This window comes from Phyllostomus discolor, chromosome 6 (assembly GCF_004126475.2).
Source record: "Phyllostomus discolor isolate MPI-MPIP mPhyDis1 chromosome 6, mPhyDis1.pri.v3, whole genome shotgun sequence".
NCBI lineage: Eukaryota > Metazoa > Chordata > Mammalia > Chiroptera > Phyllostomidae > Phyllostomus > Phyllostomus discolor.
The window spans coordinates 110,622,033-110,646,359 of record NC_040908.2 but is presented as its reverse complement, the minus strand read 5'-3'; the positions used below and the strand labels follow the sequence as shown (position 1 = coordinate 110,646,359).

Here is a 24,327-nt window from a genome sequence, read left to right as displayed (position 1 = left end):
CTCATCCCAGGACTAGAACACGAAAATTATAAGATGAACCTGGGCCATTCTGTTGCACCAGAAATTTAGAAGTACTGAAAAATCACAGGCCCACATCAAAAGGACATAAAAGCCAGCTTGAAAAGGCTCCTACTGACCAACTCGAGGTCAATTTGAGCATTAAAATAAATTAATAATAGTAATAGGTTATCAGCTAGTGAATAAAACAAGATTCCAGGAGTCCATTCTGACATAAATAAATGAGTGATTAAATGGAGGAAAAGAGAAAGCTCTTCTGTAGCAGAACTCCAACTACCATATTTTGCCATGTATAATATGTACCCACATTTTTGGCCTAAACTTTCAGGAAAAAACTCATTTTAATTTTTTAATTCAATTATTCATTTACATTTAGATACTTATTTTTTGTATTATAAAGGAATTTTAGCATTTACTTTTGAACATATTATAGTACAAGAAATTTTATGTAACACATCATTACAAAACACAAGAACATATATAAGGTATGAGAAATTTTATGTCCCAGAAACAAATTTATGGTGTTTATGCATCATAGAAGGCCAAGAACTCTTTGTCACTGTCAATATCAGAAGTATCATCTTCTTTAATTTCTACAGTACCAGTGTCTTCTGAAGAGTCACTCTCCTCATCCCAGGAAATTTCGTCATCCTCAGTTCCATCCATGGCACTGCTGATGCCACATTTTTTTAAATGATTTCACAGTCACTTCTTTCTTGATACCATTTCACGACCTTAGGATCCAGTCACAAACCTGGGCAGTGGATGTTTTCTTGATCCTGCCTGTAGGCGCTAAGTCATTATCAGCTGACTGTGTCCCCTCTTTCTTCATTAAGGCCTTAAAGGGCTTGTTTACTGACACATCAAGAGGTTGCGTTTGGCTAGTTGGCCCACCAGGTATCACAGCAAGTTGGGTTTTCAAGTCCACTGCGATTGCTTTTGCACTTTGTATAACATGGGCTTTGGCGTGATCCAAAACAAGCAAAGCTGGCATTTCAAGTAATCCTCCAGGCCTTCCTGACCAGACTTTGTTAAACCAGCTTTTCATGCCGTCTTCATTCATCCATCCTTTTTCATGCACATGGACAATAACTCCACTTAGAATCTTTTCTTTCAGAAACATTTTTCTTGTAAAGCTGATCATGGGTAGTAGCTTTGTCCCATCTGCACAACAGGCTCGACCAACAGTGAAAAGTGTTTTCTCCTGACCACTCGTTTTAACAGCCATGGTCTTTACTCCTTTGGTGTCCTCAGTTCTGTCGGATGGCACATCAGATGAGAGTGGGACCACACCATATTGGCGATTTGGGGCAGCTCAAAACTGTAAGTCTTTCAAAGATTTATAACATTAAAATGAAATTCCAGAACTTGATCTCATAGGCTACTGGAAGTTTGTGGGCAAGTTTTGTTCATGTCCCCATACTCGAACCTTCTCTCTTCATAAAGTTAAAGCACGAGGTAGGTATCCCTGAGAAATCATCAATGTTTTTTTCTCACGCAGTCCTTTTGCCTTCTTCTTGTATCATCTTGGTCAAAAGAGAGATTTTAGTCTGACTCTGCTCCAGAATCCCAGTCTTCACCTCCCACTCCACCTCCAGCCACTTTGGAGGCCTCCCTCGCACTGCCTTCTTTTGTCTTGGCCTCCAAAGAAGCTTTCTTCCTGTCGCCCCACAATCTGATGGCACTCCCTGTGGTAGGAGGTCCAAAGTGTCCCTCAGTGGCTCTGTTGCCATGCTTTTTAGCATATTTAATAACTTTTAGCATAAAGTTTGCAGTGAATGAAAACCATTTTGATATTTTCCAAGGGATTTTCCCAATAATTTCCCCCACTTAAACTGTGTGAAATGTCATGCTGTTCACCCTGAGGTAATGAAGTCGGCATCACCTATCTTATCAAGTGGATGACAATCGGCATCATCTGTCTTACTCTGTGGATCACAATACCTCACTCTTCCTTTCCTTTCATTGAATTGCAGGCTGAAACTGCTTTCGTTGCAAGTTCATCATAAGTTCAACATAACTGATTATCATATCCCAGGATATTTTTTTGCATATGAATACCGATACTGCTTTTTAGGGTTATGCTTTTAATATGTAAGCATAAATAAAAGAATTAAAAATATTTATATGGATATGGAATTACTACTACCAATGTATAATGCACATCCTTATTTTTCCATCAAAAACTGGACAAAAAGTAAGCATTATACATGGCAAAATATGGTAATAAATATAGAAGGAATGGTGGAATTAGAAAATCACCAATGGACACTGCAACTAGTAGGTAAAAATTTGACAAGGAACACAATGTTACATAGTTTTACAGTATCTTCCTATAAATTAAAACAAACTTTCAGTAGCAGCATCCTGTTACCATGCACCAAAATTAACACAGCTTCACTTCTGTGATATTCCCTCCAAAAATGCATAAACTGAATCTAATCATGAGGAAACATCAAACAAAACCAAATTATAGGAGAATCCTCCAAATACTTGGCCTGCAGTCTCCAAAAATGTCAATATCAAGAAAAAGGCTGGTGAAGTATTGCAGATTAAAGGGAACTAAATCAGCATGACATGCCCTGACCAGCGTCTCAGTGGTTTGTCCCACAAAGCAAAAGGTTACTGGTTTGATTGCCTTTCAGGGCACAAGGCTTAGTTTGGAGCCAGGTCCCGGTTGGGGGTGTGAGAGAGGCAACCTATCGATGTTTCTCTCACAAATCAATGTTTCTCTCCCTCTCTTTCTCCTTCCCCTTTCTCTCTCTCCAAAAATAAATTGACTAAACTTAAAAAGAGGCATGACAATTAAATATAATGTGTGGTCCTGGGTAGGTCTTGGACTGGGGAAATATATCTATAAAAGATAATTTGGAGACAACTGCTGAAACTGACCATGGACTGTACATTAGATAATAGTATTGTATTAATGTTAAATTTCCTAACTTTGATAACTGCACAGAAAGAGAGAAAATATTCTTGTTTTTGGCAAATATACATTGAAATATTTACTGATAAAGGAGCCTGATGTCCCCAACTCACTCTCAAATTGTTTGTTAATAATAAATACATGTATGTATGCACATATGTATGTATATGTATACAGAGAGAAAAAACACACACATATATAGATAATGATAAGTCAAATAGGGCAAGATGTGAATAATTTGTAAGTCTAGGTAAATTAAATATATTGGAGGTCCTTGTCCTATTCTAGCAACTTTTTCATAGGTTAGGAAATATATCAAATATAGTTTTTAAAAATGGTAACATAACTAGGAGATGTTAGGGGTAAGTATTAAATTGAGAAATATTCAGTAACATTGGTAAGAAACACCTAGAGGAAAAAAAATCAAAGAAGAACAATGTATGAAGTGCAGAATGTGATGGAAGAAGTTAATAAGCAGAGCATAAGTGAGGTCGTAGAAGAACCTAGAAGTTAAAGCACAGGTACTGAAGTCAGACACACAGACCCTGCCCTGGCTCTGTGCTTACTCAATGTGTGACTTTTAGCAAGTCATTTAACTTCTCAAAGCTTCCATTTGTTCACCTAAAAAATTTATATGTATACGTACTTCAAACAGTTGAACAGTTATGTAGAAATAATAAATGCTACTCCTATATTTTTGATTAATGCGTCACCATTGAACAATGCTGTGTACACAAGAGGACTCATTAAAGGTTGGAAATTTGAACACAAAACACACTTAACTAGGAGTCATTTCTTTCAGCACAGTAAAGAGTACAGACATTTGAAGCAATAAGTATTGGGTTTGCGAAAAAGTCTGTATGGTTTTTCCATAAAATAAAAGACACATTTTTCATTTTCAGCAGTCACTTTATTGATTTGGACATTTTGAGTATGTTGGCTGTCTCTCATATGGTATAATGTTGATTGCTCTCAATTAATGTCTGGATTTGATTGCTATGCAGTTCAACTGGTCTACCTGACCATGGAGCATCATCCAGTGATAAATCTCCAATGCAAAACTTCACAAACCACTTTTGACATGTTCAATCAGTCATAGCACCTTCTCTATACACTGCACAAAAATTTTTTGCATTTCAGTTGCATTTTTACTTTTCTTGAAATAATAAAGCATAATATGCAAAAAATGCATATTTTCTTCTACCTTCAGTATTAAAATGGCTACACAAAAAAATCCACCAATTTTGATAAGTTTTTTTAGAAGGTAAGCTGATATGGCAGCTGTCACAATACAATCTAACAAAATTGTTTCAAATGATGTTAAAGACAACTAAGCACTACTAGACCCATCTTCTGGAAAAAAAAAATGAACTTTTTGGCCAACCCAATAGAATTAATACTTGAGAAAGAGGCAGAAAGCTGTTATATATAAATTTTAAAAAGTAACTAATTAAGACAGAAATTTTAATAGAAATACATTAAGATGTGCCTAAAGCAATACAGTACTTTCCCTCATAAAAAGGTTTTTAAACATACAACCCCCTAAAACAAATTTTAATTCAAAATATTTCTCATGAATAAGTGTGCTACTTTGAGCTGTTCAAAAAGCAGGCACTAAAGCCCTGGCTGGCATAGCTTAGTGGGTTGAGTGCGGGCTGGGAACCAAAGTGTCCCAGGTTCAATTCCCAGCCAGGGTACATTCCTGGGTTGCAGGCCAGAACACCCAGCAACCGCACATTGATGTCGATGTCTCTCTCTCTCTCTCTCTCTCTCTCTCTCTCTCTCTCTCTCTCTCTCTCTATCTATCTCCCTCCCTTCCCTCTCTAAAAATAAATAAAATAAAATCTTTAAAAAAAAGCAGGCACTAAATAAACTCAAGATACTGTTAATGTAAATCAGCCAGTTTTTATCAGCACTTACACTCCCAAACAACCACCAAGTGTCTTATTCTATATCTAGGAGATAATTAACCTTCAATTTCACCTGATATCCAAGATACAGGAATCTTATAAAGCCTTTTTATCTTACAAAGACTTGTCATGTGAATTCCACAAAGCTTGGAAAGATAAGTAACTATAAGTAATCTTGTATGATCCTAGTTTTAAATTCCATATTTCTGAATGCCTCCTCACCTGCAAAAAATACATATTTTCTAGTTGGTAATTAGGTATTGATATTGCTCACTGAGGGAGGCAGAGGAGGAAGGAAAGTAGCATTTGTCATTTATACACCATATGTTAGGCAGTCATACTTTGAAAACATCATTCATTTCACTCAGTCCTTACAGACATTATGAGGCATTTCATTCACACCTGTTTTAGAGACAGAGAGACTGAGACTCACTCAACATCACCAGGCTGTGCAGTGCCAGGACTGGAACTGGAACCTGCACTTGACACAAAAGCCTACACTTTTTTATTTTTTTTGCTACAACATGCTGCAGTAATACGCCTAATGGGACACTAGGGTTAACTGCATGGTATCAATGCTAAAATAAGTATATCTCATTGTCGGTGCATGACTAGAATGTTATTTAGGAAAATTTTCAGATCACCAGGTGGAAAGGAAATCAAGAAACCTGAGAAATTCTTTTGAAAACTTTCCAAGGCCTATTACCAAGAATACTTAAATCTTAACTGCATAGTGCTTAGCAGAAACTATTTCATTTCTCTCTTCGTTAGCAAAAACTTAAAGTGAATGAAAGTAGGGGCTCCAGGGACCATATCTTCAGAGCTGATGAATGCCAAAGGGAGGCAAGTGTGTTTCTGGATGGCAATAGCTACAACCTGTCAGCATAGTTATGCATGGGGACAATTAAATGTAATAGCAGTTACTACAAAGGACTTGACTGGCATCAACAGCTTCTCTGGGCTGCTTTACTCACGCCATGAACACAGGGTATTCAATTGATACCAGACAGCCAATAATGTTCTAACAATTTTTCCTATGGAATTAGAAGGTAATTAATTGTCTTTAGCAGAAAATAAGAAAAAAATGATGATATATAGGTATGAAATAAAAAATCAGGCTGAAGTGGAAAGAAGAAGAAAATAAGATAGGAGATAAAGATGGCAACATAGGTAAGAAATATGCAACCAGACTATAAGGAAAACTTTACTCTCAGGCACATAAATACAGATTTATTTATATTCTATTTAATGGTGATTAAATAGAATATTTATAATGATTAAGCAATTTTATAATCAATCCAATTAACAAACTTAGATGAGACCAAAACAGCATTCAGTCCACAGGGAGAAGTTATCCACAAGGACATGTGTTAAGCAGGAAAATAAAAGTTTGTCTCTGGAATGCAAAAAGACAGTGTCCCTCTCATCTCCTCAAATCTGGCATTGACAGATTCTCACTGCAACCTGCCAAAGCAGTGTTCTTCATTTGTTTTCACTTTGTTCTTTACTTTTTTTCTTATTTTGGACGTACAGCTCTGAATCATAACACAAAACTGTATAGACCTTTATTCATAAATACCAAAAGCTTAGTTTTTTTTATGTGTAACATGAGGTAAAGGGTATTTCTCTGGCAGATTAAACATCTAATGTCAACTAGCACTTTAGGAAAGTGTCACATTCTACTGCTCCAGAAGGACTGACTTAAATGGCAGTCTGTAATCACTTCATTTGGAATTGCTCCAAGAAATGATGGATGAGGACTAATCTCAAAAAGAACACTGCTCTTCAGCATCAGTGAGCCAATTTATCCAAAAGATCAATTTTAGATTGTAAAAATTATTGAAAATATATTCCCATAAAATTTATGATAACATTTCATTATAATTATGGTATAATTTCCATTATATATAATTACATGATTCTACATAAATGACTTAATTATAATTTATTATAGTGTATAAATTATATTAATTATTATGTAAAGTTAATTGCCATACACATCATTATAGCACAGGTATAATCATTGCCATTATATTATATTGAGCTTTTGATTCACTGTGCTAAGTAATCTTAAAACATACTACTTAAACAAAATTGTGAAAGAATATAGTCTAGAACCATTGCACATGTCACCTGCCTTCCTTCCCAACTTCCCCAAATTCTAAAGTGTTTGCATGAGAAAACTATATGCCCATATACCAAGGTACACATTAGAAACTATGCTACCTTATGTATTTAAACTATTATTAGCTTACTTTTAAATATCAGCTAAATAAAGTATACTGTCTTTTGATCTGAAATGACAGTGGAAGCTAGTATAGATAGATGGCTGGTTTTTGTGGTATAATAACTATACAATCCATTCCAATCCACAAGCATGACAGGAAAGTTTGCTGTTCTCTCTTAGACAACTTAATGTTGTACAATAACTTTGAAACAGCTGGAAAGCCACACCATAATCAAAGCAGAAGACCACCCTGTTGATTCCCAGACAAGGAAAATATCGTGCTAACAGTTCCATTCACAACCTTTGGAAAAGAGTAACACTTGCTCCTGCTTTATTGAAAAATACATCTATGAGCTCCTCCTCCTATTTTCCTATCCCTCTTCTCATTCCCATCTTCCTTTTGCTTCCTCTCTTTACCCTCTCCCTCCCCTCCTCTCCTTCCCTCCCCTCCCCTCCTCTCCCCTTCCCTTCCCTTAGAGATGCAGTCCCACAGCCATTAGGTAAAGTAGAGCAAGGTCTATCCTGATGGTGAGAAAAGAAGCTATGGTGGCCCAGAGCAGGACATGAGAACTCAAGCAAGGTGAGGAGGGCACTATGTGTGAAGCAGCCCAGAGCAAGTACAGAGCCTGACAGAGTAAGGAAGGAATTCTTACAGAGAGCTAGCCTGATAGGAGCCATTGAAAACAAAACATGTCAAAGAGAAGCAAACACATTACATATTCTTCAAGTCTGAGGCCAGAGCCTGACACCTATGAGGAAGGTTCCCATGCCATGGAAAGGGCCTGGGAGGGTGAGGAGGTCATCTCTGCAGAGGGTTGGCCTAGTGAGGGTGGCGGGAGCCTGAGTTTGGGGAGGTCTGTGTCTGCTCTGGGGCAGGGGCAATGATGGAAGCTTGGTTACATCATACAGAGAGACTGATCAAATACATAAATAAAATATAGATAATGATGGTCTGTTAGAAAAAGCAGTCAAAATCTAGAAATGGAGAAGACTACAATGAGCTATATTGTACTGAACTGAATGGATCGGGAGGTGTCAATGTGAACTCATGGTTTTCATCAGACACAGACATTGGTACACATGTGAATGTGTACTGGTGTAAACACGCACAGAAGGGAAAAGACTGACTTTGTGGTGAGGAAGCCTAGAACCCGAATCATCAGTAAATAAAGCAAATATACTAGGTGCCCTCTGATAGGATGCAATGCAAAGAACACAGCCTTTACTTTTGTAATATTCCAGTCTTCAGAAGCCACAAGTCACAAACAACAACAACAACAACAATAAAAAAAAAAACAAGTAAAGGCTGAGGAGCTGTCCGAAAGTTCAGGAAACCAAAAGCACGTAACACTGAATGTGTGATTCTAAACTGAATTCTTTGCTATAAAGCACATTTTATTGGGACAATTGTTAATTTCCTGATTTGATAACTACATTGCAGTTATGCAGGAGAAGGCCCTCATTCCCCCCAAATTACACTAATGTGTTAGGAGGAGATGGAACAGCAGGTGGACCACTTACTCTCAAATGATTCGAGAAATGAAAATTTTTGTACTGTACTCTCACATGTGAGATTGTTTCAAAATGTCTTTCAATACCTTAAAATAAATACTAAAAATCATTTTTAAAAAACAAAGAAAATTATGCCCAGGAAACAGAAGATGTAAATTCTTCCTCATTGTTTAGATGAGACTTCTTACCTAATTTTTCAACTTCAGTAGTCTATTTTCATGTGAGTGATAAATATCACTTATATACCCTTTACCACAGCATTGCATGTATCTCATTTACTATTTGAACAATTCTGTGAGATAGACAGTATTACTTACCCACTTTGCAGAGAAGAACACTCAGGAATAGAAAGATTAAGAAGTTTTCCCAGTTTGCTTAATTCATAACTATTGGGCCAAGGATAGAAGCCACAGATGTGTAACTCCAAAACCTGTGGTCTCACCTATTAGAAAACTAACATTTTGTGTCTAGAGTAATTGTCATATTTTCTTTGCTTTGCTCTAGCTTTACAGGGATTTTATTTTACCTGAAATATTTCACAGACCATGTCTCAGTAGTTCCACCTCAATGGTTCTTTCTCCCTGAAGCTTCTTTCACCAAAAGTCACTTTTCCCTTCCTCCTCTTTCTTGCCTTTGCACTCATCTTTGACTCTTATAGCCTCATGTCATTGGTATGTGTGCTTTATCTTCCTACACATAAATTTTTCACAAAGTTAAAAGCCAAGTCATACTCCACTTTTTATCCCTTATAAGAGGTGGTTGTCTAACTTTATCATGCATCAACATCACCTAAACAGCTGATTTAAGGAAGAGAATACTGGGCCATACCACCAGAGGTTCTGTTTCAGTGGGTCTGTGATGAGCCCACATTTTACTTTCCTGATACATTTTCATGTGGTGCCAATGTTACTGGTCCAGGGACCATCACAGCATAGAGCTTACGAATGTCTGGCCAAAGTAGCAACATAGTATTTTAGGATTTATAAAACTATAATATATAAATTATCTTCTTTGAATAGAACATACCCAAATAGAGACATGATACTTCTACGTTATAAAATAATCAATTTGTTGGTCTATCTTTCCCACCTTTTCTTCATTTACTCATTTATCCCATAAAAATATATCAAGCATGTATTATGCCTGGTACTGGAGGTACAGCAGTGACCTGAACAGACTCGTCTCTGCCCTGACGAAAACTAACAGTCTAGGAGAACAAAACACCAAACAAGTGAGGCAAACACACTTAACTCCTTGACCTTTATTTTTATTTTTTCCTGTAGATTTTTCACTCTGAACTCCCTGAAGCATCTAAACTAACCTCCAAAGTCATGTAGACCTGAAAACAGCACTGTCTACCAGCTCCTCAGAGATTAATAGATGAGGTTACTGAAGGAGAAGCTAAATAGGCAGAATAAAAGGAGAAAGAGGCAGGAAAACAAAAACATAAAGACCTTTATGTCCATCAGAGGTGAACTCTCTATAAACAGATGGGAAAAGAAAACAAGGATTTTGCAGTGTCCTTAGGAATCCATGTACATTCATATGGTCCATAAGTAAAATGTTCTTTCTGGGCATATTAATTACATATATAATAGTTTAAGCAAGTTATTATTAAAGTGTCAAAAAACATCAGACTAGAAGAAGTATAAGGTGTTAGGAAAATACATGATAAAAGTCTTATTCCAGACAGCTTGTTTCCCAAAGGAAGGAGAACTTTCACCTGAGACCTAAGCATTTTTAGAAATGAGAGTTTGGAGACAGGGGAGTGGAAGGGATGAAGAATGTGCAAAAACTTGAGGAAAGAGAAAGCAGGGCAAACGCATTAAGGAAATGTAATAGAGTAATATGAGGTGAGGTTAAGAAGGTAGGCTGTTATATAGCACACTTGAATTTCAGAATCCTGAGAGCACAGATCACATCGGTAAATTTTGTATCATCATTGCCAGGAAGACCGTATGTGCTCAATAAGTGTGGAATTAAAGAATCAATAAATGACTGATGCATGCATGCATTAATAAGTGAATGAGCAAAGAGTATACATGGTGCAAAAGACAGAGGCATAAATTTTCATGGCAGGATCTAGAAACAAAATGCTGAATGGACCAATCAATATAAAAAGGAAGCTTGTGTGTCTATATCATGCAGTGCTCGGACTGTGCAAGGGCTGAGAATCATCTTAACTCCTCGAGTTCAGAGGAAGAAACTGGGGCTGGTGAAATAAGGTGCCCTCTCCAAGAACACAGAGCTTGTTGTGACTAAACCAGACCCTGAATTTCCTGCTTCCAAGAAAGCTTTCCACGACAGTCACGGCTCGTTCTGTAACTGGAAGTATGAGAATAAGGCTCTAACAGTTGCCGTGCAGGCAGATGTCAAGCACATCAAAATCTTATCGCTAAGGATGCACAACAGCTAGCAGCTGCCACAGTTTTTCCAGTCAGAACTTTACAACCTAACATTGGAGACCCAAGAGAAACCCCCACCCTGCTTTGTCATCAGATTCATTCACTGAAAGTTTTTTTTAAATATTACTGTTACCATTTCCTTGTCTACCTTTAGCCTAAAAGAATTAGTACAAATCATACAAAATGATCTTGAGAGCACCGGAGGTCAGACTGTCTTGGGAAGAAATCTCTCCAAGCAGTTGCATAACTACCTGTAATTCACAGCGGGTTAGAGTCAACGGAACTCTGAAAGGCTGACTCCACATTCTGTTTCCCTTTAGGTAACTACTGTTTGCCAGAAACTTGGACAGGCTCTAATCCTATATCACAAATACAGGGTTTGTCCTCAGTGACCTTTGGGTAGTCTGCTTTTTTATTTCCAAGCTTCTTTTTCTCTGCACAGACTCACTATCAACACTATTACCTAGAAAAACAATATATATTTGACTCATTTAAGCATCCTCTTTGTTACTAATCAAAGTATTACAATTTGGCTATTTTTTTTCTACGTTCCTATACTGGACAAGCAACATGGTAGTTTGAGTTACACCCTTCTCTTTTAGAAGGCATCAGAATGCCTGCCAGGCCTCCATTCCCCTTCTGAGGGACTCCCTACACAGAAGCTGTCTCGTTCTGCCTGGTGATTGCTGAGCACCTGACCCCAAGTCAGTCAGTTGCTAGATGGGCCAGTAGGCTATGACAAAGCCTCACATAAGAACTCTGCCTTACAAAAATGCTGATAAGCTAAACCAATCAGATCCTTTCACTTGAGATGTTTTTAAAAAAGCAGAAAAAGTCAGTCAATATAATAATATGAGGAACAGAAGCCAAAATACAGAGTTTTGCTAGCACAGTAGTAGAGACCAAAGTTGGGGGCATTGTGTCTGAAGGTGTGGCAGGATGACTTGTGGATAATAACAATAAAGTGACAACAACTTACCGAGCACTCACTATATTCCAGACATGGTAAGGAATGCACATGCATTATTCCACCTCTGCCTTACGACTATCCATGAGATAACTTCTCTCAATATCTCCATTTGAGAAAACTAAGACAGAAGTTAAGGAATTGTACAAAGTCACTCTTTTCATAAGGATTCTAACCAGATTGTTTTGAGTCTAGAAGCCCTGCCCTTAACCATTCTTCTAAGTTAGAGCCTGTTTTATGTCTGAAATGACATTGTAGGCTCCACTCAGTATTTGATAACCCCGCCTTCTTTGCTGACACCTGAATTTGTACAGCAAACCTTCATTAATTAAGGAAAAGGGACCTAAAAATGTGTGCTCAGGGTTGATTTTGGAGGACCAAGGCCTAGACTTATGTTTTCCAACTTTCAAATTGTTATTCACACAGATTTATGCTCCTGTCTCTCTCAGTCTCTGTAACTTCTGTCACCACACTGCAACATATCATAGTTGACAGAAAAATCAGAAATTGTACATTTATATATGCATCATAGGGTCGTGAAAACATTCAGAAATCTGATTTCTAGTCCCAAGTGCTATTAGCTAGCTATCTGGCTAAGATCACACTACCTCTTTGACTGAAATTTCGTCCCCTGTAAAATCTGATGATTGCACAAGATGAAACCCAAGACACTTTAACTATGAAGTTCTGCTACTTTTCATTTAATTTTGTTAACAAAAGGGTAAAATTAATTGACTCTATTTGACCAGATAGAGGTAGGTCTACCCTCCACATATGTTCCGGTCAGTTTCCAGGCCTTAATAAAATAGTATACAGACTATTTTACTCATGATTTTCAAAAATAATTTTTGTGGAGGATTGAAATCAGACAGACCCTTTGTCAAATAAAATCTTAGACAAATCAGATAAAGAAGGAAGGAAGGGAGGGAGGGAGGGAGGAAGGAAGGCAGGCAGGCAGGCAGGCAGGCAGGCCCGTTGAAGAGAAGGTGGAGGGAACTTAGTCATCAGACCCATCAGTCAGTAAAACTTGTGGAAACCTACCTTTCTAGGGGACATAGCTTAAAAACTATGGCAAACCAGAAAGCAGACCTCAATTAGTCAAGTCCAATGATATTACACATCCACTATGTGTAGAACATATACAAGATGTAAGCAAGCAGAAGGCATACCCTCTTCTTTCAAGTTACTTACAGTCTACATGAAGAGATCACATAAATTTAGGAATTAATTTAAGAAAATCACAAACGACAAAAAAAATCTGGGCAAAGAAGGTAAACCTAGTTTCTGAGGAAATGCACAGTAGAGAATGACTCCAAGTCCAAGAGCATCATTTAACACAATTCTATTTTTAAAAAAGTTTTAGTACAGCCCTGATCAGTGTGGCTCAGTTGGTTGGGCATCATCCCACAAAGCAAAAAGTCACTGGTTTGATTCCTGGTCTGGGCACAGCTTGGGTGGTAGGTTTAGTCCCTGATCAGGGCTTACATGAGAGGCAACCAGTCAATATTTCTCTGACAAATTGATGTTTCTCTCCCTCTCTTTCTCCCTCCCCTCTCTCCAAAAATAAATAAATGTAATCCTTAAAAAGAAAGATGTAGTACAAAATGTAAGTACAGTAAAGCAGCCAATACATTTGGTAACACAGAGGCACATCATTGCTGGCTTTAACAGCAGCAGCATCCATGGAACATTGGAGATGGCAATGGTTTATTTCCCCATAGCATTTATTCAATGTGTAATCATTTTATCTCTGTGTATTCATTTACTTACTGTCTGGCTTTACCCTATTGAAATGTAAGCTCAATGTGGGCAGGAAGCCAGTCACATTCACTTTTGTCACCTGAGTCTAAATAGTGCCTGAAATTGTGGGTTCTCAGTACATATCTGTTAAATGACTGAATGATCATGTGTGTTCTAGGCATTAGGGGAAGGAGTAGAAATCACAAAATGAATATCCCATAGTTTTGATCTTAATAATTTACAACCTAATAAGAGACATATATTAGTTCACAAGGAATTATATCACTGCTTTTCAAACTTGAATAAAGTGTATATCTATTTTTAAAGAAAAAATTGAAGTAAAAAACACTAATATGTTGGCAAAATATTTTTCATGGAGTTATTTAAGAAAGTAAAAGTATAAAACTAGAAATAAACCTCTTATGTTTCTAGCTCCTGTACAAAACTAAAATTTAAAAATTAAATCAAAACCACACAATCAATAAACTTAAAATTAACATTAATCTTATGTGATAAATGACAGTGTTCGGCTGAAACTAAGCTGCTACTTCTAACATAAAGAATATGCCTACTATGGTGGAAATTATTTTGTGTCAACCATGCCTTGATGTCATTTGACCATAGCTGGATTTAAAGCAGTGAACACAGCAGTGAATCCACCTCTGTTCTCTTTACAACAGGCTGTGACATTTAAAAGAGCACCACTTGTCTCCAACAAATCTGTAAACACAAGCCCCAAGTACAGACCTTCAGGGAAATCATGCAGCAATGCTCAGTCATAAAGTGGCTATCCAGTTCATCTCAAATAGGCTTCTTTTATACTATGATTGGAAGGAAAACACAAAAATATTTTAAATGTCATAGAAAATTTGTAGCCTTGAATATATATATATCTCCTCCACCCACGGATCTAGTTCCTCTATTTTCATATGTTCCCAAATCACAGGTAAGCAATACAGAAAGGGAAGAAGATATACTTTAGAATGAGATAAACGGGTTTGAATTCCAGCTCTGCCACTGACCAGCTATGTGATTTTGGACAAGTTATTCAACTTCTATGAAATTCAAGCTCCTCACATAAAATGGAAAATAATACTCATCTCAGAATTAGTGTAAGAATAAATTAAATTACCTATAAAATAATGCCTGGTTCCCCCACTCCTGGTTCCATCCTAGTCCACAGATAGGTCCTTCCTCTGCCATCACCATTCATGATACATTTATTCTGCAAATATTTATCAAGCATTTTCTACGTACCTGTCACTGCTCTATGTACTATGGACATGGCAAGGAACAAGGCCTCTACTTGCAAGGAATTTAGTCTATGATAAGCCTGACCCAAGTGAGAGCAATGTGATAAACATTTGGGATGGATGTTAAAGAATTATACCTAGTCCCAGGCTCTGGGCTTTGAGGTTCACTACAGACTCTCTGGATTTACTTGTTCGCTGCCAGGTCGATGGGCCTGAACAAGCCTTCCAACCCTTTAGGAACTGTGAGTGGAAAAGTGACCAAATGCAGGCTGATAGTTGATCCTTTTCTGATGTAGTATTATCTTTAACCTGAAGGCTAAAGATTCCCAAGCTCTAAATATGATTTCAGTAGTCTCCCCTTATTCATGGTTTTGTTTTCAAAGGTTTCAGTTACCCATGGTCAACTACAGTTAAAAATATTATATGAAAAAGTTCAGAAACAAACAATTCATAGGTTTTAAATTACATGGCATTCTGACTAGTGGGGTGAACCTCAGGCCATCTGCCCAAGGCATGAGTCATGCCTTTGTCCCACACATCTGTACTGATACACTACTCTTCCTTTAGTAACTTAGTAACCATCTAGGCTATCAGATCAATTGTTGTGTATAGCAGTGCTGGTGTTCAATAGCCCTTATTATAATTAGTAATGGTCTCAAAGTGCAAGAACAGTGATGCAAGTAATTTGGATATACCAAAGAGAAGCTCTAAAGTGCTTCAAGTGAAAAGGTATGTATGCATAGGATAAAACATAGTATATATAAGGTTTGGTACTACTCTCAGTTTCAGGCATCCACTAGGGTTCTTGAAATGTATCCCCCAAGCATATCAGGGAGAACTTCTACAGTAAAGAAAACAGGCCTCACCCTGACTGGTGTGGCTCAGTGAACCCACTGAGGGCATTGTCCTGCAAACTAGAAGGTTCCCAGTTAGATTCCCAGTCAGGGCAGATGCCAGGGCTGTGGGTCAGATCCCCAGTTGGGGGCTTGTGAGGGGCAGCCAATCAATGTTTCACTCTCACATTGATGTTTCTCTCCCTCTTTTTCTCCCTGCCTTCCGCTCTTTCTCTAAAAATAAAAAAAAATCATTTTAAAAAATAAAGAAATTGGGCCTTTTATACTAATGACAGTCCTGAATTTGGGGATTCATGACAAAGTGAGTACAATCTTGAGAAGGAATGCAGAGATTGCCATGAGGGGAATAAAAAAATACTATAAGAAATGAGCAAAAATGGAACTGGATAAACTATTGCAGGTAAAGACAGGTCACCCATCCACACAATACAATGAAAGGAGAGGCTGACCTGTCTCCAGGGCACAAGGCATGCCCTCCATACACACTTGTCAAACAGATGAAAGAATGCCTGGGACTGTGATCTGTCACAATGACCCTCCAAAACTGGAACAGAACAAAACCAAAGGAGAAACTGAAAGTACAAACACAGAAATCTGATAAACAAAAGACTTGAGACGAGCAATAAAAGATTCTTAGTGCTTTTGGAGGAAAAAAATGGTTTGTAGAGAGGAGAAAAAAAAACAAAATTTCTGCCCAGATTCTAAGCATGTGAAAAAAAAAGGTCCTGTTTTAGTTAGCACAGAATTTAATTATAAAGAGAATTACTTTATATGGAAATCCCTTTTCTAGCATTTTTCAGCTGATTTTGGCTAGCCGACAGCAGACATGGGCCAAATTCATGATGAGGTCATTTTTCTCTGAACTATGATGATTTCTCTGCTCAATTTCACAGGAATATTGAATCACCCATGACATAAAATAATGGCTAAAGGCAATGGAGGAAGAGGTGTTTTCTGACTCTGTGACACCATTGATTCAATTTCATAACTGTGAAAATAGATTTTCTATTAAGGACACTGATTTGGTCCCTTACCTATGTGCCATCTAGTCTGGCCCCCTTACTGACATAGTTTTATTTGTGTTTAATTGAATAATGAAACCACTGATATTTGGATTTTTAATGTTTTTAGTCATGAAGAGAAAGCAGCTTTTCTCTATAATGTAGCTTTTTTGGAAAGCTACATTATAGTGAAAAAATTACTAAAAGGAAGAAAAGGAGTATTTTTTTTATTTGAAAATTCACCAACTCACAACATATGCTGGGTGTCTTGCCTGCCCCTTCACAACCGTTTCCCACCTTTCTCTTCCTTGCTCTGCACCCTGGGATGCTGACTTCTACAGACTAAGCCACTAAGACTTCTTGCATTTTGGCTTCTGATTGGGACCAGCTAATGTGAGGCTCTGGCAGAACACCAAGGAGTAAGAGGAGAGAAAGGTCAGGGTGTTTATTCCACCAGCTCTCTCTCTCCCTGCCAGGCCGTGGATCTGGCGAAGGCTGTGCTCTTTTCTCTAGGGCCACAGTTCCCATCAAATGACACTTCTCCTATGGCTGAAGCTCTTACTGAATCCTGGTAAAATCTTGTCTCTCAAGCCTAAGGGGGTTAACAGCTTCCAATTTTTTATGGTTTCCCATAACCATGCCTATTTTTGTAAATAATCTCTCCAATATTTTACTTTCTAACCAGAATATTCTCTATGAGTGCCATTCATTTCCTGCCAGGACCGACTAAAACACAAAATTGTTTAACTTGACTATGCAACTGGTTATAGCTAGCATTTATTGCATGTTTTGTATATGGTAGACTGTGCTGAGTACTTTAGATGGATTATCTTTCATTTAATTCTCACATAAAATACTATTGTTGTTACTATTTTTCCTATGGTAGGTAGATACATTATTGTTCAGATGTACTCACTTCACCCTCCTCACTTCCGTGGGACAAACATACTTACTCCACTGAGGCTGGGTTTAGTCATGTGATTTGCTTTGTCTATAGACAGGAAGACAGTAATAGTGTGACAGTTGTAGGCCAAAGAATTGGGCCTTGGTCTCAACAGGTTCTCACTCTCCTACACCCCTACCATCACCATGAGTGAGACAGGCCCAGATTAGCCTCTTAGTCCCAGGAGGAAGCTTAGAAACATGTGTGCCAGAGCCACCTCAGTTGAACACAACATGAGTCAGGCACCCCTGGAGAACTACAGCCTGAGCCCAGCCCAGAGTACCAGAACCTCCTTGGAAATCTAGGCCTAGCTCATACTCCCAAGTCAACCAACAGATCCATGAAAATAAAAGACTGTCATTTTAAGCCACCGAGTTTTGAGATGGCTTGTTATATAGCAATTTTATAGCAATAGCAAACAAATAAAATACCTATTTTATATATAGGTGATGCTAGGCTCCAAATGAAGTGTTCTAACAAAACATTAATGCAAGGTTAATAAAAAGTCATATTTTAATTTAAAAAAAGTTATAAACCATTAGAGCACTAATCTGCAGAAACAACTTACCCCAAAAGAAGATTCCCAATTGTGCTTACATAAAACATAAATTCATTACTGCAATGTACAAGGGCTCTTCATAACCTGGCCCTTGTTTATATCTTCATTTTTCTGAACATGGCACCCTCCTTGCTCCCATTCATCACTAGGGCCACACAGAATTATTTTCAGCTAGCTGGGCATGCTATGTAACCTCTCATTTCTGTTCCTTTATACATACCATTTTCTCTGATTGAAAAGTTCTTCCACCTCTTATCCTCTAACTCCTCCAGCATCATTTTACCCTAATTCCTGTGGGCTGAGCCTGGTGCCCTTGTTCTGTGCTGGCTTATGTGTACCTCTCTCCCAGTCATTATAGTTCCATATTTTCACCGTGGGCTCCTTGAGGGCCAGTAATTTTCCTTCTGTTCATCATATCCCCACTATATAACATGTTACCTGGCACACAGCAGGCTCTTAAATGTTCACAAAATCATCTTTGAAAGCTATAAACTATCTAACTACAGTGGAGGAAATAGTGCTTTGGTGACTAATAGAAAAGGGAATAGGGAGTAAGAGTTTGTCAGTCTTAATTCAGCACTATTGAGAAGGAAAGGTACTTTGATTCCCTGTTCTTGAATCAGATTTCCCTAGAGTAGAGAAAGGCAATCCATCAGGCTGCCTTAGAGTGGGCGCATATTCCTTACAAATATCTAATGCTTTTTGTTCAGTTCTTCACTTCCTGAGTAACCTTGTGTTGTCTAAGTTTGTTTTCTGAGTGGAAGTAATATTGAGCAGGGAAAGTAAGGAAGAGAAAATATTTAAAACAATCAATGTCTTATTCTGGCCAACCACACTTTAAAGAAATAGGTTAGCATGAGTCTATTTCCAGAAGTTGATGAACTAAAAATTTATTGTAGAATTTCCAAAGCAAGGGACCAATCTTGACCTATAAAAAAGTCCACCGAGGGACTGTCTCTTCACCCCAGGAGGCCTGGCCTAAAACACCCAGCAGATGTCTTTGGACGGCTCTTTTTCTGCAGAGCTCTACTTTCTCTACAGTGGTAGCAAAGGAGGAGAAAAACTAGAAAAATCTGACTGGGGGGATAGCAAACCCAGATGCTGTCCTCCTTGTTGCTAATGGTTACAGGATTAGACTAGATGGGAACTGTAATTAGGCTCTTGGCTTTTATAGCTGACATGTTTACAGCCATCGTACTATTCTGGGGCTCTTACATAACATTTATAGCTGATGCTATAACAGGCATTTTTGTGAACTTGCTTTCTTCCTCTTCCATCTAAGTAGCTCTGACATATAAGCATTCTTTTCTTTTTCAAAGTCCGGACTTGAAATGTCCCACTCATACATGTACACTCTGTAAGTGCCAGCTTTTCACCTTAACTTCCTAATAAACTTAGTTACTTTCTCTTAATTCTATACTGCTTATTTATTTGGTTAATTTCTGTATTCATGTCAGCAAATTATAGACCATAAACCAAACCACTCTCACAGGCCTGTTTTCATATGGTATATGAACTAAGTGTATTTTTCACATTTCTAAAGCAATGTAAAAATACAAACAAGCAAAAAAAAAATATGCAACAAGACTGTCAGTGGCCCACACAGTCTAAAATACTTGCTATCTGGCCCATTACAGAAAATGTTTGCAAGCCCTTGCTCCATATTAATGTCCACTATAGATCATGAGTCATTAAATATAAGTTAGGTTAATTTATCTAGCCTTTGATAATAATAGTGATGATCAAGACTAATATTTACAGAATGTTTCCCAATGTGCCAGTAATATGCTAAGCACTTTCTATACATTATTATCTCAGTTAACCTTCACACATTCTCTTTGAGGCCAGTGTTATTAGAGCCTTATTTACAGATGTGGAAAGTTTAACTTGCCCATTGCCACGCCTATAAGCAAGTTGTAAAGCCCAGATTCAAATCCACACATTCTTGTTAGAGAGTCCATATTACAACACTTCCCAGAATCAACAGAGTCAATACATCTTAAAGTCAATATATAATGCCCTTTACAATAATCTGACAAAGGATCATCTCATCTCTGGTTACTCACACTGAGGTGAAGGTTCTATCCCTGGACATTTCCAAAATTGGAAGTCCCCCACATGTTAAGATGAAACCTTGAGAGAACTTTCATCCCTTGGTCTTACTTGTTTCCTGTGGACCACAAAGACTAAATTTACACCCTTTATTATATGCCCTTCAAGTATTTCAAAATAGCTCATATCTTGTCAAAGTTTTACTCCATCCTACACAGCCCCCAAGGACTCTTCACACATTCTTTATTATTTTTCATTTAATAGAATTTTCAGGCTTTGTCACCACCCTAGCCACACCATTTGGTTAGCGCTACAGTATAATATAGTTTGAGGTGTACCAGAAACTATAAAATACCAAATGTCTCCTTTGTTCCTTAGCTATATGGATCTAGTCAATATTCACTAAACATACCATTCTCCTGCATGAGCCTAGTCTTTTGCACTTGGTGTTGATCTCTAAGAATGTTGTTTTCCCTTTTCCTATGGGACAAATTTTTAATCATTTTTCAAAACTCAGTTGTCTCTGTTTTAACTATATTCTGTTCATACCTACACAATAAAATCTGCCATGCTACATTGTATTTATTAGTTGTCTCTCTCACACGCAAGATTAGAGCTTCTTAAGGGAAAATAATGTGTCTTATTCAGTTTTGCATGTATGAATGCATGTATGAATCAAGACTGAAAAACACCACAAACTTCAGTCATAAAATAAATAAGGTCTGAGGATCTAACGTATGACCAGGTAACCATAGTTGGTAACATTGTATTGTACAATTAAAATGTGCTAAGAGAGTAGAACTCAAATATTCTCACTGGGGAAAAAAGGTAAATGTGAGATGATAGATACATTCATTAACTCTAGGTGGGGAATGTGTGACCACGTAGAAACTTCCTTCCTTAATAAAACCTTTCCTCCTTTCTTTTCTTCTGATTCAAACTGGCTTCATTCAACACCCTGACTCACCTGATTCCCTCTTCCTTGCACGCCCACTCCCTCCCTCATTAAGTTCTCAGGACAATTAGGTTCTCTGGTCCAAATCAACCAATCTTAGAAACAAAACCTTGGGTCTATTAATCACAGAGACAGAGTTTCAATCAAATTAGACATAATAACTAGGCCTCAGTTGTGTTTCAGCTCCAGACTGACCCCACAGACCACATCCTTCCAAAACCAGATGAAGCAATGGTGTGTGTGGCTGACATAAGGACCAGTTGTAATGGTCAGCTACCCACTATCCTAGCACTAACCTATCAGTAGAGATCACAACCGCAGCTCCCTTAGTCTCTCATATAACCCCCATGGAAGCCATCTGGGAGCGAGGTCTTTGAGCATAACTCACCTGTGACTCTGGGCATGGTGCCATTTCCTCAACTGATAAACCTCTACTTTCTCTGTTGCAAACTCCCGTTTGTGTTTTATTGGGCTGATGTATGCAGCCAAATGCACCCCTTCAGTCTAGTGACACATCACTTCATAATTCATACAATTTTATTGTAAATTATACCTCAATAAAGAAAAAGTAATGATAATACCTTATCTTGTGCTAATACATTTTAAACTAGTCCATATTATTGAGGCAGCTAATGTGAAAACTATATGACAAAAACCCTAAATGATTTCTCAGCTTTGTAAAACCTGTAATTATCATTCATAAATTATCGACTTAATATTCTTTGAGGTGATATAAATATTCAATGTGATACTAGTCATTGTTTTCATTGAGATATGACTCATTCTTGCTGATAGCATGAAAAGATTTCCAAATCTCTAAGCCCTCATATCCTAAAGGTACAGTTTGATTATGATAAACAAAATTCTGACCAGAAAAAAATCCAAGGCAGATTTGTCTCCTCCATCCATGTTTTTAAAATATGTTTTCACTCACTTAGGAGCCTGAAAAATCAAATATTTTAGAGTCAAAAGGAAAAAAACAAATCAATCCAGATCCATGAACCCCTTAGAAATTGTTTTCTGACTATGCAGCCTGATACCCACCTCATTTCATTTTTCCATAGAGCAAGGAGCTTTTATGTTAAATAAATAGATGTGACTTGGAAAGAAAAACATTAGTAAAAATGTTGAGAAATGGTCAGTCTTTAAAAATACCCTCAAATCTTTTATGATCTCATGCTCTACTGAGCCTAGCCAAGCTACCCTCAAATTCTTCAGGATCCAACACTCTTTAGGGACTATGTTAGAGATTGCCAGTCATCTCCCAAACCCTAGGGCCACACAGCCGGGCTATAATTCCGGCTCCCCTGAATTCAGATGTGGCCATTATTACTGACTTCTGGCTTGTGGAATGAGGGAAGAAATGATGGATGTCACAACCAGGCCTGGCCAATAAAAACTTTTCAAAGTGATCCCATTCCTCACCTACTTTTTTTGCTGATTAGAATGTAAGTGATCCAGCAGATGACCTTGAGAGCCTCTCTCCCACCCAACACCCTCTTGAAGATGGCAGTGGCAATGCTAAAATGTGAAAGAAGCCTAAGTTTTTGAGTCACTGCTGGAGGAAAACTGCGTGACCATGGACATCTATGTTAGACTTTGGTGTAAACAAGAAATCAATTATTTTCTAAAGCCCCTGGTTTCTGGGATTTATCTGTTATAGCAGCTACTGTTAACTAATATAAGAACAGATCAGCTTATATAATTTCCCGAGCAATGAAAGAACCTCCATATTTCTTCATGGACAGTTAAGCAGAATGAAAGACTAAATTAATATAACGTATCTATATTGAACAGGGTGTTTACAGTGCTTTTCATGGAGAAGCATCCCAACAGGAAGAGGGGTTGCCGCATTGGGAGAAGTACAAAACAACCGTTACAAAAGCCATTAAACACCTAACATCTAAATGTGAATGACTACTGATGCATCACTGCAAATTGCAGCACCATTGAAGCTAACAGTTTACTTCTTGGTTGTTGTTCTTGGGACAGGTCTGTTGATATGTCTTTTCTTTTATAATATTCAGCAGCTGAAAAATACTGAATAACTATGATCCTACTGAGAAAATACCTTTCTGTGAATATATGACCTCAATTGCAAAACTCATTGGGTTTCTACAAAGTAATTTAAAAATCAATCTGATCTATAACGAGAAGCTAATACAATTCCTGAAAATTTTAAGTAACTTGATCAACTCCCTCTGGGTTAAAAATTTCAATAGCAAAAGTTATATGTAAGGATAAGCTTACAGAAAACTTAAGAAACAGCCCAAAAGAGATATAAGCTAAAAAAAAATTGGGTTGCTTCTAGATTTTAGCAGCCTGATATTGCAACCATTCCTTCACTCAAGAAACATTTATGGAGAGCATACATTGTGCCAGTCTCTATGATAAGCAATATGAGGGCTATAAAATGGCTCCTGATCTCTAGGATTGTATAAAAGATAAAAACATAAAGTAATTAATTGCTTTCTTTCAGTATTCTGAAGTCTAAATTATCTGTGCATGACTTCATAGGAAGATAAAGAAAACTCCAAAGTTACCATTACTAAAGCATCCTTTGGAAAGGCCAATATATTGTGGATAGGATTAGCTATTAAGTGTAACAGTAAAATACTTGCTTCCTCTGTCTCTACCTTAATTCCAGCCTACATTTCTCTCATGGCCCTCAAGGGAACAGCTCCAGCTATGGATATGCTAATTACTAGAGGAATTCTGCTTGAGACTTAATCTTTTGGCAAAGATTTGCAGGTGCCTCAAAAGTGGCCTCAGACCTCCAGGGGTCAACGGACCTGAGAATAAAGAGATTTAGAGATTTTGCACTCTGCCTTGGATCATTGGTGATTAGGTGTAACATACCCTTGTCCTGCCCATTCTCCCTCCCCTTGACATAAAAGAAGACTGAATTCTATGCTGTCTTAAAATGGATTTGCAGAAGCTTTAAGGTCCCTATCTTCTTGAGCTGGTGCCTTCTTGATCAATAAACCTTTTATTACTCAGATTCT

The 24,327-nt window shown here is 37.6% G+C and overlaps 1 protein-coding gene across 9 annotated transcripts in view; it reads right to left on the bottom strand.

The window, feature by feature from the left end:
- The window catches only part of DLG2 (discs large MAGUK scaffold protein 2), a 1,904,207-nt gene that overhangs the window by 1,665,027 nt on the left and 214,853 nt on the right, over window positions 1-24,327 (bottom strand). For 2 of the 9 annotated variants that reach the window (XM_036030135.1, XM_036030129.1), the window contains exon 1: window positions 4,997-5,002. The exons of the other annotated variants lie outside the window; for them this stretch is intronic. The gene's annotated coding sequence lies outside the window, so the exon portion shown is untranslated. Of the gene's footprint in view, window positions 1-4,996; window positions 5,003-24,327 lie in introns of those variants that run through there. 9 annotated transcript variants of the gene reach the window in all.